Here is a 16,066-nt window from a genome sequence, read left to right as displayed (position 1 = left end):
ACAAAAGGGAACCTGTTCACTTTTCCCCATATCTCACTATAACAATCTGAAATGAGAAGTTATCCCTAACAAGTACAGAGGTGATATAGCTTTCTTTTGTATAAATTACTTATGCCATTGTAGATGTGATATACTTCCTTTTAATTAAAGTGAAATAGTGCTCCAGGACTGTGTTGCAGTGCACCTTTAAAATGGAACGTGGATGTTACTAGACGTATCTACCAAGATCCGCCACCATGTACTGTGGTCATCATAGACATAGGCTAGGGCAAAGGGAAGCAGCTGTCCTGGGCAAACTCTTAGGGTGAGTGATCATCAGATCCCAATTGGTATTCTCTGCATAAGCTGTATTTGCAGTCAGCACTCAAGTGCTGTAATGTTCCATGTGTAGTATAAAGCCTAGCATCTGGGTCGTAATCTTAAAGTTATAGGGTGTGTGACACCCCTGCACTGTCCCAGTAATCAAGGAGCCTCAATCCTTGCCACTGGCAACACTGGGGAATGTACACACTGGGAAGATAAGTACACACAGTAAAGTGCAATTCTCCTTAAGAGCACACAGAGACCACAGTCATTCTGGGGCTGATTTCTCCCTCCTTCTCCACATTCCCAATAAGACCCCCCACCCCAATGGCACAGCTATAGAGTTGAGTCCTTAGCCAGGGTTCCAAGCCAAGTCGTCCAACACTCTCTCTGTCCAACCAGTGCTTTGTGTCCCTGCCCAAGTACCTGACACATGGGCTCTTGGAGATTTTACACATGTGTGTGCGCGCACTTAGGAAAGGCTGGCACAGGTTTACTTACTATGTCCTCTTCTGCTCAGACTATAAGATGGTTACCACTGCCACCAGAACCCCTATCAGCTACTTTAAGGCTCTTAACAAAGGGTGTCCAATCCTACTGTGTAATGTTACTATTAATCCAAATGGTAGTTTGACAAAGAGCAAGGCTATTAGGAGTGGTCTACAGTGTCACCAGATAGATATGCAAGTACTCTAACAGCTTAAATATGTCTCATAAATATCGGCCACAGTGATAGGTTTAAATATATTTGATAATAAATAAAAGAACAAGACAATACTCAGTAAGCGATCCGTTATATCAGAGTTCAAAATCACAGGAAATATTTAAAACAACATTGCAGTACAGTCTCAAATAAATAAAGAAAACATCTAAGCTATACTTTACTATATTCCTCTCTGAATCTAAAAAAGCTACTATGCCCTAAAATCTTACTTACAGAACAACAAGCAGGCAGACGTGGTGAGTGGATGTTCTTGTTAGGTCAAAGACAAAATACAAAATGTCCAGTCTCTCTCTGAGAGAGTTCTTAAATTAATTTCTCAAATATTGCTGCTGGGATACTTGCAGGATGACATCACCTTTTGTCACCTGACTTCAGTTCCCAGGCTCACAAACAACCCCCACTGATGCAGCATCTAGCATCTTCCTGTGAAAATACATAGCCATCAGATGTTTGCAGTTGTTAGACATAACAAGACTAAAACACTTACATAATGCAGAAGGCGCCCTAGTTCTAGACATCTTGTCTTCTTGCTGCATTGAAACTAACGTTTATAGTACAATTATAAGACATTTTAATTTCATCTATTTTCTTGAAGTTTTGCAAGTTAACCGTTCATGTTCTAATTACCACTGTTAAAACATATACATTTACACAGGTAAAATAGTTTATATACATTTCTGTTCTCTTCTAGTAGCGTAGACTGCGGATACATATTTTAAACTCAGTACCATACAAAACCTGTTCATCACACACCTCTGTACCAGCAGTTTAATATACACATAACATACAGTTCTAATACATTTGCAAGAGAAGCATATGAGTCATGCTGATATTCACAAATGACATATGATTATTTACCAAATTCCAGACAGCTGTGCTTGGCAGTATCTCCCTCTCTCACACTTCTATATAAATCATGTTAATATTCACAAATGACATATAATTTACAAAATTCCAGATAGCTAGGCTGACTGTTTCCTTTTGTGACATCTCCTCCCCCCCCAAAAAAAAACTCAAGCTAGTTTTTCAAGTGACCCTTGAGAAATGTTGTTTGAGAGGGTGAGCCTATCTGGGAATATCTACCCCATACCCTGCCTGGAGATTCCAACTGCCTTGGCATTGCTGATCCCAGTACAGTGCTGCACTGTCCTATCATATGCCTGCAACCATAAGCTCCACCGTAGTAATTTGGGATTTGGCTGGCTGGCTCCCTGCAGACATAGATCCCCCTCAGACTCCGCTTGCCTTGTACTGCAGATACTCAGCACAAGAGCTTCCTTATCATGGTAAGATTTCATCATGTTAACATGGTACAATTTGTACCCCTGCCTAGCAGTTCTACCATGTAGTTACCATCACTGACCTTCCTTACCATTTTGAAGGGTCCCTCCCAAGCTGCCTGTAGCTTGTTGTGTCTGACAGGAATGAGAACCATTACCTGCTGCCCTACAGCATACTCTCTAGCTTGAGCATTCTTTTCATACTAGACCTTTTTCTGCTGTTGGGCTTCTGCCCGGTTCTCCTGAGCTAAGCCCATGAGCTCCCTGACCCTTGTCCTGAAGGTTTAGTACATATCCCACAACAGACTCCTTGTGGGATTCACACTTACCCTCCCACTCATCTTGAATCAAATCTAGAGGTCCCCTCATCCAATGCCCATACAGCAGCTCAAGTAGTAAAAAATCTGTGGACTCCTGGGGAACCTCTCTGTAAGCAAATAGATGGTGCAAATATTTGTCCCACTCCCTCTTGAACTGGTCTGGAAATGCCCATAGCATGGTCTTAAGTGTAGAGTTTAACCTGTCCACAAGACCATTAGTCTGGGGTTGGTAGGGGGTGGTCTTTAGGTGCTTCACCCCACAGTGCTTCCACAGACAAGCCAGCAGGTCTGACTTGAAATTGGCACCTCTGTCAGTCAGTATTTCTTCTGGGAAACCTATCCTGCTGAAAATCTTTAACAAAGGATTTGCCACCTTTTCTGCCTTAATGAAGGAATATGGCCACTGCTTCAGGGTGTCTGGTAGCATAATCTACTACCACTGGGATATCCTTTTCCCTGTGGAACTTGGGGTACTCGGAGGCCTCACAATATCCATAGCTACCCTCTGAAATGGCTCCTCAGTCACAGGCAAAAGCATCAAAGGAGCTTTGACTTTGTCTCCTGACTTGCCTACCTTTTGGCACTACTCACAGGTCCTGCAGTTCCTTGTTACATCTGTAGAAATCCTAGGCTAATAAAAGTTCTGCATAATACATCTTTTGGTATGCTTTATTCCAGTATGACCTGCAAGGGGAATATCATGGGTATGGCTAGAAGTGCCAGACGGTAGACTCTGGGCACTACCAGCTGCTGTATTCTCTCACCCTGTAGCCATCCCTCATGGGTCCACACTCTATACAGTAACCTGTTGGCCCAGTATAGATTCCCCTTTCCCTTGAGAATCAGGTGCCTCACTGGCTACCTCCCTCAGCCCTTGTAATGTAGGGTCTGAGAGCCGAGCCTGTCTCAACTCTCTCTTTGTAACCCTTCCCAGCTCCCCTTCCACAGTAAGTCGGGTATTCTCTGACCGTGGTGCCTCACTGTCAGCCTGGGTAGTACTCCTCACCTCTGCCCTTGCAGTCACTCTGTCCAAGGGCACATCAGTGCCCACAAGCAGCTGTGGCTCACCTTCTGCAGCTGCCTCCCTGAAGTAACCACCTCACCAGTTCTGGCTACAAGTGTGTGGTCTGTCTGAGTCCCCCCCCCCCCAGGCTGCCAGACCCACATGCTTATCTCCAAGCTTGGCTGCGTGTCACTGCATGCACACAAAGTACTGCATTATCAAAATCATTCCCTATCAGGACATCTGCAGGGATATCCTCAAACACACCTACTTGCTGGCCTCCTTTTCCACCCACCCAGTCAGAGTGAACCCTAGCCAAAGTGTTTGGAATGGAGTCCCTCCTAAAGCTCTGACTAAGCAAGTAGTACACCTTTTTAACCGTTGCAGGCTTCACAATGACTAGGTTAGAGGCTTTGTCTCTTTTAGCAGTGCCCTCTTTTCCATCTACTAAGATAGGATATAACTTATTGTTGTAGTTTGGTACCCTTGTCTGCAGACAGCTTACTGCTGGCATTCTGTCATTCCCACATACTGGCTGTCCCGCCTTTTGTTCCCCGCCTTGGGGATGATGCTATGGAAAGCAACATCATGGACCAGGATATTGGGAATCTCCAAACTCTGGATCCCACACAGTTTGGTTTTGTGAAGAGTAGATTGTGCCTGCTCAACCTGATCGACGACTTTGAGTCAGTCACTAGAGCTGTGGATGAAGGCATGGTGGTTCATACAGCCTACCTCGATCTGGCTAAGGCTTTTGATACCATTTCCCCACTCAGGGGTCATAGAAAAACTCACTAAGCTAGGCATCAACACGTATATCACTAGGTGGGTTGCAAACTGGCTCACAGATGGAACACACAGTGTGAAAGTAGCTGACTCCAAGTCAGATTACTGACCAGGCATGAGTGGAATCCCACAGGGGTCGGTCATGGGTCCTCTCCTGTTTAATATCTACTTCTCAGAAGTCCAGCCCAACCCAAAGGGACTCTGACTGACAAAGTTCGTAGACGGTTACAAGCTGGGAGCTGCTATTAACTCCCCAAGTGATGTTGATGACTTACAGAAAGGAGTCAGTGACACCAACGACTGGTGTCAGAACCATGGCCTTAAACTCAATGCCAAAAAAATGTGTCATCATCCCCTTTGGGAAAAATTTGGTTCCCATGAATTACCACATCAGTGGTAGTCCACTGAACACAGAAGGCGTTATAAGAGATCTGGAAACACAGGTTGACAGCAACCTCTCTTTTGACCACCACATTGCCACTGTGGTCAGAAAGTCCTATGTGGCACATCTCATTACTAAGGGTTTTGTATTCAGGGAGAAAGAGGTCATTGTCTCCCTCTACCTTCCCTCATTAGGCCAGTCGTCGAGTACCATGCCCCATTTGGCATGTACCTCACTAGACACCTGCAACTACTGGAGAAGCCGCAAAAGTACCTCACAAAGAGGATCTTAGGCCTTAAACACTTGTCCCGTATGGACAGACTCAAAAAAACTCCAGATATTCTCTGTCTCATATCGCTTACTTAGAAGTGATCTCTGCTTGACTTACAAAGCCATGTCTGACTCAGCTCTGTTAGAAATGCTACATCTAAAGAAATCCCAATCCCTCTGCACCACACGCTCCAGAGAACTCAACCTCATTACCACAATCAGCAGAACATGCTGGAGGGACAGGTTCATAACCCAGACTGTCCATGCTATGGAATAGACTTCCCATACAAGTCAAACAGAGCACCTTACTGGCCCTCTTCAAGAGAGATCTTGATGAGTGGATAGGAAATAGAAAATTTACCCCAGGGATCACTCCAGTGGCTCTACTCAACAGAGGCACTGGGAACCAAGATTGGGTGGCACGATGCCAGGGTAATCCTATGGGGTAGGCTTGTAAAGGCTCCAGGGCCATTAGCCTAGTACTCACCAATGAACCTTGCCTCCGTGGACATCTGTATGCTACATGCCCCACTGGTTGCATTTAAACCATTTAACCCCTGGTCCGACGTGTACCTGGACTAGTGGCTTCCCCTGCTACTGGCAGACTCTGCTGAGGCGATCTAGGCTGCCCACCATGGGTTCCCTTAGACCCATGAGCAGCACTGGATATCCCTTTCCTGTGCAGTGATGCCCTGCTTGCTAGGTGTATAGGTCTCCCTTTTCCCCCAACTCATCTGCTGTGTTACATTCTGTATCCGCTAACCAGACTCATGTCCTCAGGTAAAGTGCTAAGGGCTTGTTCCCTCACCAAAAGGTCTGCCAGCCCATCAGAAGCGGTGACCTGACATCCATTCACCCACCTATGAAAATAAGTGCTTAGTTCAGCAATGTATTCACCCACACTTTCATCTGTCTTGCATCTATGCTCACGGAATGTTTTCCTACAAGCTTCAGGTGTTAACTTGGAACATAACACGGTCAAAAATTGTTTGTCAGAATTTAAGAAATCAGTATCAGACAATTTAGAAATAGCAGTTACAGCTTTACCATGGAGCAAAGGGGGTCAGGAACCGTACCCAGAGCCCTTGGTCAACATTATACTGTTTGTATACCATTTCAAACATATGAATGAAACTATCAAAATTATCCCCCTCTGTAAACTGTGGAAGAAATTTACTGATCTCTTTGCTTCTGGGGTTCGGTTACTTCCTTCCCCATTACCTCTGTGACCCTGGTGAAGTCAGCATCTCCTTTTCATGTTGCCTCTGCCTCTCATTCTCCTCAGCTTCCAGATATCACAGTTTCTCATTTTCCTCAGCCTCCAGACATCTCAGTCTCTCTGCTGCTTCTATTTCCAAACATTTGGCCTCCAGTGCAAGTCTCTCTAACTCAAGATGGATTTTTAAGTCCTCTGTGGAAAGGTTGAACTGTCCATTGTCTGAGAATTGTACATCTCCAAGGCCAGCCTGGTTGCCCTCTTGATTGCTGGTCTGTGATGTAGCTGTGCTCAAGGCTGCAATCATTTCAGGTTGTCAGGTTAGCATACACCAGTCCTTTAGCCTGTCACATCTCAGCCAACTGGCCCCTTGTCAGCTTGCCCTACTCTTCGGCTGACATGCTTGCCTGCTCTCCCTGACTAAGCTAACAAAAAAAAAATAAATAAATAAAACAAGTGTGATATGAAACTCTGAATGTTCACTGTGTAGCTGATTGAGAGTGCAAACACCTTCCTTAGTGACAACTCTTTACAGACTACAGGAATTCAATATCCACACCACTGAATCCTAATATGTGGATATCCCACCACTACAAGACAATTAATATGTGATGTGGATATTCCACCATTGCCATCAATTAATATGCAACTCCCCTGCCCTGACCCAGGAATCATGGAGCTTCAGTCTTCACCACTGGCAGTAGTGGGGAATGTACACACTGGGACGATGACAAGTACGCACACACACACACACACACACACACACACACACACACACACACACACACACACACACACACACACACACATACACACAGTCAAGGACAATTTCCCTTAAAAGCACACACAGACCACAGTCTGTCTGGGACTGGTGTCTCTCTCTTTCTCCAGATCCTCAGTAGGACTCCCCACTAGCAGAACTGTAGAGCTGAGTCCTTAGCCAGGGTTCAGAGCCAAGTCCTCCAACACTTTCTGTCCAACCAGTTCTTCGTGTCCCTGCCCAAGTAGCTGACACACTCACACTTGGGGATTTGTTTTACACACACACACACACACACACACACACACACACACACACACACACACCTGGAAAAGGCTGGCACAGGTTTACTAGCTATGCCTCTTTCTGCCCAGACTGTAAGGTAGTTACTACTGTCACCAGTACCCCTTATCAGCTACTTTATGGCCCTTAACAAAGGGTGTCCAATCCTACTGTGTAATGTTTCTATTAATCCAAATGATAGTTTGATGACGAGCAAGGCTATTAGCAGTGGCTCACAGTGTCAGCAAATAGATATGCAAGTACTCTAAGAACTTAAATATGTCTCACAAATATCAGCCACAATGATCGGTTTAAATATATTTAAAAATAAAAGATTAAGACAATGCTCAGTAAGTAATCAGTTACATCAGGAGTTCAAAATCACAGGAAATATTTAAAACAGCATTGCAGGACAGTCTCAAATAAAGAAAACATCTAAGCTATACTTTACTATATTCCTATATGAATCTGAAAGAGTTACTATGCCCTAAAAACTTACTTACAGAACAACAGGCAGGCAGAAGTGGTGAGTGGATGTTCTTGTTAGGTCAAAGACAAAATACAAAATGTCAAGCTGTCTCTGTCAGAGAGTTCTTAAATTAATATCTCAAATATTGCTGCTGGGATACTTGTAGGAGGACATCACTTTTTGTCACCTGACTTCCGTTCCCAGACTCACAAGCAACCCCCACTGATGCAGCATCTAGCAGCTCCCTGTGAAAATACATAGGCTTCAGATGTTTGCAGCTGTTAAAGACATAAAAAGAATAAAGCACATAATGCAAAAGGCTCCCTAGTTCTAGACATCCTGTCTCCTTGCTGCATTGAAACTAGTAAAACATTTTAATTTTAACTATTTTCATGGAATTTTGCAAGTTAACCCTCTATGTTCTATCTATCACTGTTAAAACATATACATTTACACAGGCGCAATAGTTTATATACATTTCTGTTCTTTTCCAGTAGGGTGCACTGTGGAGACATCTTTTAAGCTCAGTACCGTAAAAACCCTGTTCAACACACCCTTCTGTACCGGCAGTAATGCACACATAACATACAGATCTTATACATTTGCAAGAGAAGCATATGAATCATGTTGATATTCACAAATGACGTGATTATTTATAAAATTCCAGACAGATATGCTGGCAGTATCTCCCTCTGTCACACTTCTATATAAATCATATTAATATTCACAAATGACATATAATTATTTACAAAATTCCAGATAGCTAGGTTGACAGTATTTCCGTTTGTGGCCGGGTGCAGCACCAAACTGGGACAGTGTGTGCAAGAATAGCCATCTACACATCTGGTGCTCATGCCCTTCACTCCCATTTCATTGCCTTTCCTTTTCTAAGGTTTTTACTGAACCTATGAACTGAAAGCTGTACACTTTAATACATGTGCTGTAGTAGAGATACCTCTTCTTCATAAACAGAGAAATAACACTGTGTAATTTTTTTCTGTGTATATTCTTATCATGCATGTTTTTGTATGGTATTTTACATGAAAATCTTGCCTTTGAAGTCTGCATGAGATGCAAGTTAGGTATTGTATGACCATGGCTCTCGTGCACTGTGTGAGAAACATTTAAATAAGGCAACTCAGTCCTTTTGGGTACAAGAATGTTTAAAAGACCACATTGGGCAGAAACAGGAAAAAAGGTTTTACTCTAAGCAATACAGACTTCTATGCATCACTGAGTAAAATCTCATTGTATCCTTGTACTTATCCTACCTAAATGTTCCCGTCACCTTCCTCATTTCATCAGCCTTCTCATTGTCCAGTCCTGGCCTGACCTCCCTTACCAGACTGGTAGCCTGTCATCTTTCAGTTTCATTGTGAGCGCAAAGAAGAAGCATTAATAGTTCTGTGTTCCCCTGCCTCTTTATATCTCTAGCAAGTTTACCCATTTCCCTCCCTGCCTTTCTTCCAATATGTAAAGAAAGACTTAACCCACTATTGTGCATGAGGCCATAAATTTATTCTTTGACCCTCCACACCTACTTTCTTGCCTTGTGTCTTGTCTCTGCTCCTATGCTTTTCTCCCATTTGTCATACTTTCCCATTAAGTCTTTTGTATTCCCTTAATCCACAACCACCCACTTCCCCTGCCAAGACACACACACTCAGCTGCACACCTTGTTCCTCCAGGGAAAAGTTTAAAGCAGCTTCCCATTTAAGGTTGTTTGAGCACGAGTGAATTTACTCATAGCATTTGTTTAATTCTTTGTACTTCAGTCATCAACTGTCAGCCATCTTAAATTACAGCTACATTGAAAAATATGGTCAGCTTTCACTTTTTTGTCTGAGGAAGTTTTAATTATTAAAACAGAAGAACTCATTACGTTTTTTGGTCTTTTGTAGTGTTTATTTAACACTGAGATTTGGAACTTTGTCAGAGTCTCTGTGGTTCAACTCACTTTTTGATTTATACAGTTTTTCTCCACAAGGGCTGCCTATGCTTGTTGTTCTACATGTTCCTCCACATTCTAGCCAATGCCCTTTGATAAATGAGAGCTGGGTAGGAGCGATCATTCTTCATCCTTGCAAGATGGATACCCCAATCAACCCTGCCTGTGATGTCAAACTTTTGAGCCACTAGATGAACTTTGGTTGCCTGGGCTGTAATCAGGGATTTATTCCTGTAGGCTACAAGTGCAGAAGTTTGTCCTTGAGATTACACTGTAAGTCATGTCCTGTTTGCCTCAGCTAGTGGTGGCTCAAGTTTAAAAACAAAAAAAAATTCCCATTGCACTTCTCAAAAAGAATAGGGGTAGCTTTGTTAGTTAAACCTTTATACAGTATTCACATTACTTATTTGTTATGTACACCAATTTTAAACACAGTATTGTGATTAAAAACTGCATCAACAATGCCTACATTGAAACGCATTTTCTTATTCTCCCCCATCCCTTTTGTCTGTGTAAAATAAGACTGCATTCCCATAGTTTATTTTACAGTAATTCTTTGCATCCAGTTTCCATAAAAGACCATACTAGACTGAATAAAAGTCTATATATTTTCTCATCGATTTTTTTTCATGTTGTCATAAATCCCATATAATAGGATATTCAAATTCAGGATATTATTTCAGAAAATGATGCCAAAACAGTGCAACACTTCCATGTTCTAATATGTGCTCCATCATTTCCTCCTCATTACTTATATTCCGCAGTCTTTCAGTCTGTTTATAAGTCGTATGTTTTTTCACACAATCTGTTTAATAGGTTACAAAAAAACACTGTGAAAACTGTGATAGTCAGGAGTTGCAGGGATAGTCTCCTGAAGTCATATTTTTAGGTAAATTTGTATTGCAGAAAGAGTTATTACAAACGGCAGATGTGTCCATTGCAAACAGTCATCATGGACATCCTAGATTCAGAAGACTACTGAAGAAACTAGACTGATGCATGTATGGATTTTTCAACAGTTAAGTTATTCTATGGATTAATTTTTTTTTTAATTTTTAAACATGCTTTATATAGATTAAAAAGTATTTGATGTAAAAAGGTCATGACAAAATTAGCATGGAGTTAATTTTAAATAATATGGTTGCTATATCACAGAATATGTGTGTGCCCTTTCTTAATTTAAAAGTGGGATGTAATGTAATATGTACACATACACACATATATATATAGTTCTATAATATGGAAAACATCCACGTTATTGAATGTTCATAATGTTAATTTTTTTACGCCAGCTAAAGTGATTGAAATTCATTTGATCACTTCTGCCAGTATTAAGTCCTTACAAGACCATGGGCAATGGGGATCAGGGAATTTGTCCCTTCCCCACTGTAGAGCAATTTTGGAACTGGTATATATAATTAGTATGGTATGTGGGAAGGTTGGAAGCCCACCTGCAAAAAACGTGTCTTTTTTTGTTCTTTTGGATTTCAATCTGGTGGGATCATTCTTTAGTAGTTCAGTATTTGTGTACATCTGTATAGATAATATTTGCTAATGAGCTAGTTACTCTAATTGAATGCCATATGGTACACACTTAATTTTATGGAATTTACTTATGTAGCCTTCATGGAGGTTGGACCACAATCAGTGTTCTGGAGTTGTTTATTCTCCGTACAGGCAAACCCACATGTGTATTACAAGAACTAATAAATTTGTGTAGCTATCCAAGTATCTTTTTAGTGTTATTAATTGTCGACTACAGTGTTTTAGAATATGGGTGGGATACTTCTTCAGCTACTAGATCTTATTTAGGCTCAAGATCTTGTAAAATGGCTAATTCACACCTTACTTTCTAAATTGTCTGCATCCTGGAAATTACACCCCAAATGTAGTTCGTATACAACTGACTTTGTCTGTGTGTTGTAATTTTACCTTCAACTAGAGTAGTTTTTCAGTAGACACACAAAATATGGATCCCTTTTTGGATTTGGATGTTTATTACTTTTGAGTTCGATGTAGAATTGGATTTACTAGGTAGATTACCTTGTGTGGGAGATAGTAGTTGGAAGGTTCAATATATAATTAAGAAAGCCTTGTCAGCAGCCATCTTACTAGTTTACCTGAAAATCGGGCTCTCCCAGATATGAAAATTAGTTAACTGAATTTTATGTGAATTGTAGGCAGCCAAGTATGTTGTCTCATGATATTAGACTGCTGTTAATTGTAAATGATCCATATTGTAGGTCATGTCCATGAAGAGTTCAGTTATGGGCATACAGGCATTTTACGTTGTGTTCTTAATATTTTTCTTGTATTTGTTTTTTCCTTCCTGCCATGCTTACAAAGGTAGTGTTAAATGGGGAAGGGGTCCCAATCAGCTATCGTCTTTTTAAATTGTGTTTGTATTCACAGGCAGAACAGTGCATTTCACAAAACAGCATGAAGAGGACTGCTGTGCTGCAAAAGGGTGATTCAGAGAGAGACACTGTGGTTGTGTTATTTGGAAAATAGTACTTTATTCAGATAGCACAAATGACTCTATGTTGATTTTTTTGTTGAATTAGTATTATTGGTTTATAATTAAATCTATGTTGGTTTGAAAATGAGGCTCCAGAGATTTGTATGGGCAGGAAATATGCAAATGTCACTATCAAAGATAGTGGAGTGATTCAGAAACATATACAGTAGGAGCACAGTACCATAGCAATCATCTGTTCTGAACGCTAGGAATTGCTGCTCTCCAGGATACTATAATGTAGTTTATACCATCAGCTGTAGCAGAGCAGCACATTTTCAAAACTGCTGTCAGAGACAGCTTTAAAAATGGTGCACTGTGGCCCTTAAGCATATATAGACACTGTCTGCAGCTCCCTAACATACAACCATTTGGCTTACCCGCATATTGTGGACTGGTTCCATGAGGATAGGGATATTAGATATGGTAGCTTATCAAATTTTGTCAGCCACTTGCAAAATCAAGAGAGATGTATGGAGCTTTAGCCTTCCCAGCTGCAGAGGCCTTTGAGTGATCTACAGGGGAAATGCTATGAATTTTGAAGGTATCATCCTCATGGATCTCCTACCACTTTCTTGGCATAATGCTGCACTATGTGGAGGAGCACATAATGTTCCCAAGACCTGCAGAGCAGAGAACTGCCACTTTGCAGGCATTCTACAACACTGCCCATTTCCCTGAGTTTCTAGGAACCATAGATTGCACTCACATTGCTGTCTAGGTCCCATCCATTTCACAGGGTGTCAGGTACCTCTACTGTAAACACTTCAGTCCCTCAGCTGCCAGGTGGTATCTGTAGTGTTGTCTATGTGATGCCCAGGCAGTTTCCATGCTTCCCACATCTGGCACACATCCATCCTGTAGCAACATTTTATGTGGGGTGACTTTCAGTAGAATTATCTAGTTGATGAGGTGTACATGTAGATGGGTACAGAGATGTACAGTACCATGTAATCAGGTAGCACGCCATATATAATAGTGGTATTTTTGTGTGCTGCAGAGGATGCTGGAGATATGTTAGAACCGGGTCTATATTGAATTCTCGAAAGCCAACAATGTAAAATCTGACAGTGTTGGCACGAGAGTAGCGAAACTGCAGAATGTCGAAGAAGTAAATGGAAATCTCCATAAGGGGAGATTTCCATTTACTTCAATGTAGTGCGAACGCGGAGTTGGTATATTTAAGTAATGGGGGGTGCAGGGGGGCTTGCCTCCCTGCCTACACCATTTAGTTTTTTTTTTGTTTGTTTTAATTTTTTTTTTTTGGAACGTTCGATGTTTTAACAGTTCGATCACTAAGGGTCGACCTTTAGTGATTCCAACTGTTAAACATTCGATGTTCCAATATAGACCCGTTAGAACCATGGATGATGACCCTCCCATCTGCAGCCCCCTGACCATGGCAGAGATGGCATACAGTAAGGCACATATGGAGACAGACAACATTGTGTTGCTAGTGTTTGGCCTACTTAAGGAATGCTTCCACTGCCTAGACACATCAGTGGGGTAATGCAATTTTCATTTGAGACCTGCAGCAGTGAGATATTTGGAGTGTCCTCCATATTGCATAATACATTTGTGTCAAATCAACTTTAGCAGCAGGGAACCTTCCCAGCAGGGCCAGCAATACTTATTGGAACAGTCGATGAGGAGTAGAGCAGCCAGTCAGAGAAGGTAAAGACAGCAGCAGGACCTCATGTGAAGTGGGTGCGATACAGCCTGCCACTTGGAAGGACCTAGCATCTGGCCCACAAGTATGGACCATGATAAAAATAGGGAGTAAAATGATGCATGCACTATCCAAATCAGGCTGTATAGTATATTACATGGACTGGCCATGCTGTGCATCAGACATTACTATACCCAGTGACATTAGGTGGTGGGCATAGCACAGTCACCTTCATTTGCACAGTTGTGTGGGGAACACAGTGACAGCTGACAGCAAAGCTAGCATATGAGCCAGGGTCATGTGAGGTGGTTGTGGTAGCCATACAGTCTGGTAGTAGCTTGTAGGAAGTCTGGGATTACATCGTCCTTAGGCAGGGGGTGTGTCTGTGTTGTCATGAACGTTGACAGTGTGTACTGCAGTGGCCTGCAGTCTCAGGGTTAAAGAGGTAGCTGGCAAGAATGGTATAGAACTGCAGTAACGTGTGCACACCATAATGAAGTCTTTCATGTTAGTAGTCAGAAGTACTACATCCACAACCAGTATGATGGCCATATGGAGGCATGCTATTCAGTTTATACCGACAGGAGACAGTGATGGTGTAGAACTGTGAGAGTGAGGATGTGTGACTTAGTGATGTATTCAAAGAGCCAGCAGTAACTATGTTTGACAGACCACCATGGAGAGGTATAGTCAAAGATGATAGTGAAGCTGTCTCTGTAATGATCTCTGTTCACTGGATATGCATGGCCTTTGACTGGTCACCTTACATCTGGACCCTTCAATTGCCTGAGACATCAGAAGGAGCAGGGACTCATCAGGGGAGCTTTTGCCTTCTACAGCATGAAAGTGCCAGTGAATGCCATGTTAGCCAGCAGTGGCCAGAGCAGTGCAGTTTGCTCCCTGTTATGGTGCAAGCGCTGGATGTCACTGTGCAGCCATGATGGTGTTGAATGTCGTCCCACAGGCTATGCAGTATACTCACCATCTCTGTAATGATGTGCATAGAAGCTCTCAGTGCTTTTATTCTTGACCTGCACTGTTGCATCAAGGTCAAGGACAGACCTGGAGTCATGGCAGTGCCTCAGACCACCATGCTGTGTTGTGATCTGTGTCATGTGACATTCGAATGTGCATCCTTACACATGAGGGTATCATTCTGCTCTTCAAGTGGACCTGTTTGAGCGACTGTGGCTGCTTCAAGCAGAAGGAACAGCAAGGCTTCTTTCTGTGTGTAACCCCTGAGAGAGAGAGAGAGAGATTTTTTTCTTTCTCCATAGAAACTTCCAGGGGTGCCTTTTGTGCCATTATGATGAGCCTTTTGTTAAAGAGTAATGACTGGCATGAGCTTGCTGTGGACTTTAAGTGATTCCACTACCATCACATACTCTGGTGAGCACTATAGACATCTATGTAGCAACCCTTGGTGGCATCACCCCAACCTGCTTGGCCATTGAGAACCTGAGGTCAGCGAGAGATACCTAGAGTCTCTAAGCATAGTTTTTACCCCTTTTTATGTGTCTTGACTTTTCTGGATGCAATACTGCCCAAAGATCATCCTGTTTTGTCTTACAGTGGCTGAGGATTGTAGGGAGAACATGGAAGAGTATCTCATAAACAAAGAGCACCGCTCTCAGTAGCAGGGTACATTTATCATGTGCATCGCTGGACTGTATAGCCTTCATAATATATGTAACGTGTGTATGTGTGTGATACATATATACAGTGGATATAAAGTGTACACACCCCTGTTAAAATGCCAGGTTTTGGTGATATAAAAAATAAGACCACAATAAATTTCAAAACTTTTCCCACCATTAATGTGACATATAACCTGTACAATTCAATTGAAAAACAAATCTGTTAGGGGAAAAAATATAAAAGATAAAAAACGTACAATAAGCTGGTTGCATAAGTGTGCACACCCTTAAACTAATAGTTTGTTGAAGCACCTTTTGATTTAATTACACCATTCAGTCTTCTTGGGTAGGAGTCTATCAGCATGGCACATCTTGACTTGGCAATATTTGCCCACTCTTGCTTGCAAAAGTGCTCCAAATCTGTCAGATTGGGAGGGCATATCTTGTGCATAGCCCTCTTCAGGTCACTCCACAGATTTTCTATTGGATTTAGGTCTGGACT

General features: G+C 42.2%; 1 protein-coding gene across 1 annotated transcript in view; it reads left to right on the top strand.

Moving 5' to 3' along the window:
• NPHP3 (nephrocystin 3) overlaps positions 1-16,066 on the top strand; it is a gene marked incomplete at its 5' end in the record, with an annotated part of 1,580,737 nt that overhangs the window by 1,294,681 nt on the left and 269,990 nt on the right. The window lies entirely within an intron of this gene.

Source organism: Protopterus annectens, chromosome 2.part0, assembly GCF_019279795.1.
Source record: "Protopterus annectens isolate FY-2018-M chromosome 2.part0, PAN1.0, whole genome shotgun sequence".
NCBI classification, from domain to species: Eukaryota; Metazoa; Chordata; order Ceratodontiformes; family Protopteridae; genus Protopterus; species Protopterus annectens.
The sequence above is the reverse complement of the archived record's forward strand: the minus strand, read 5'-3'. Positions and strand labels throughout refer to the sequence as shown.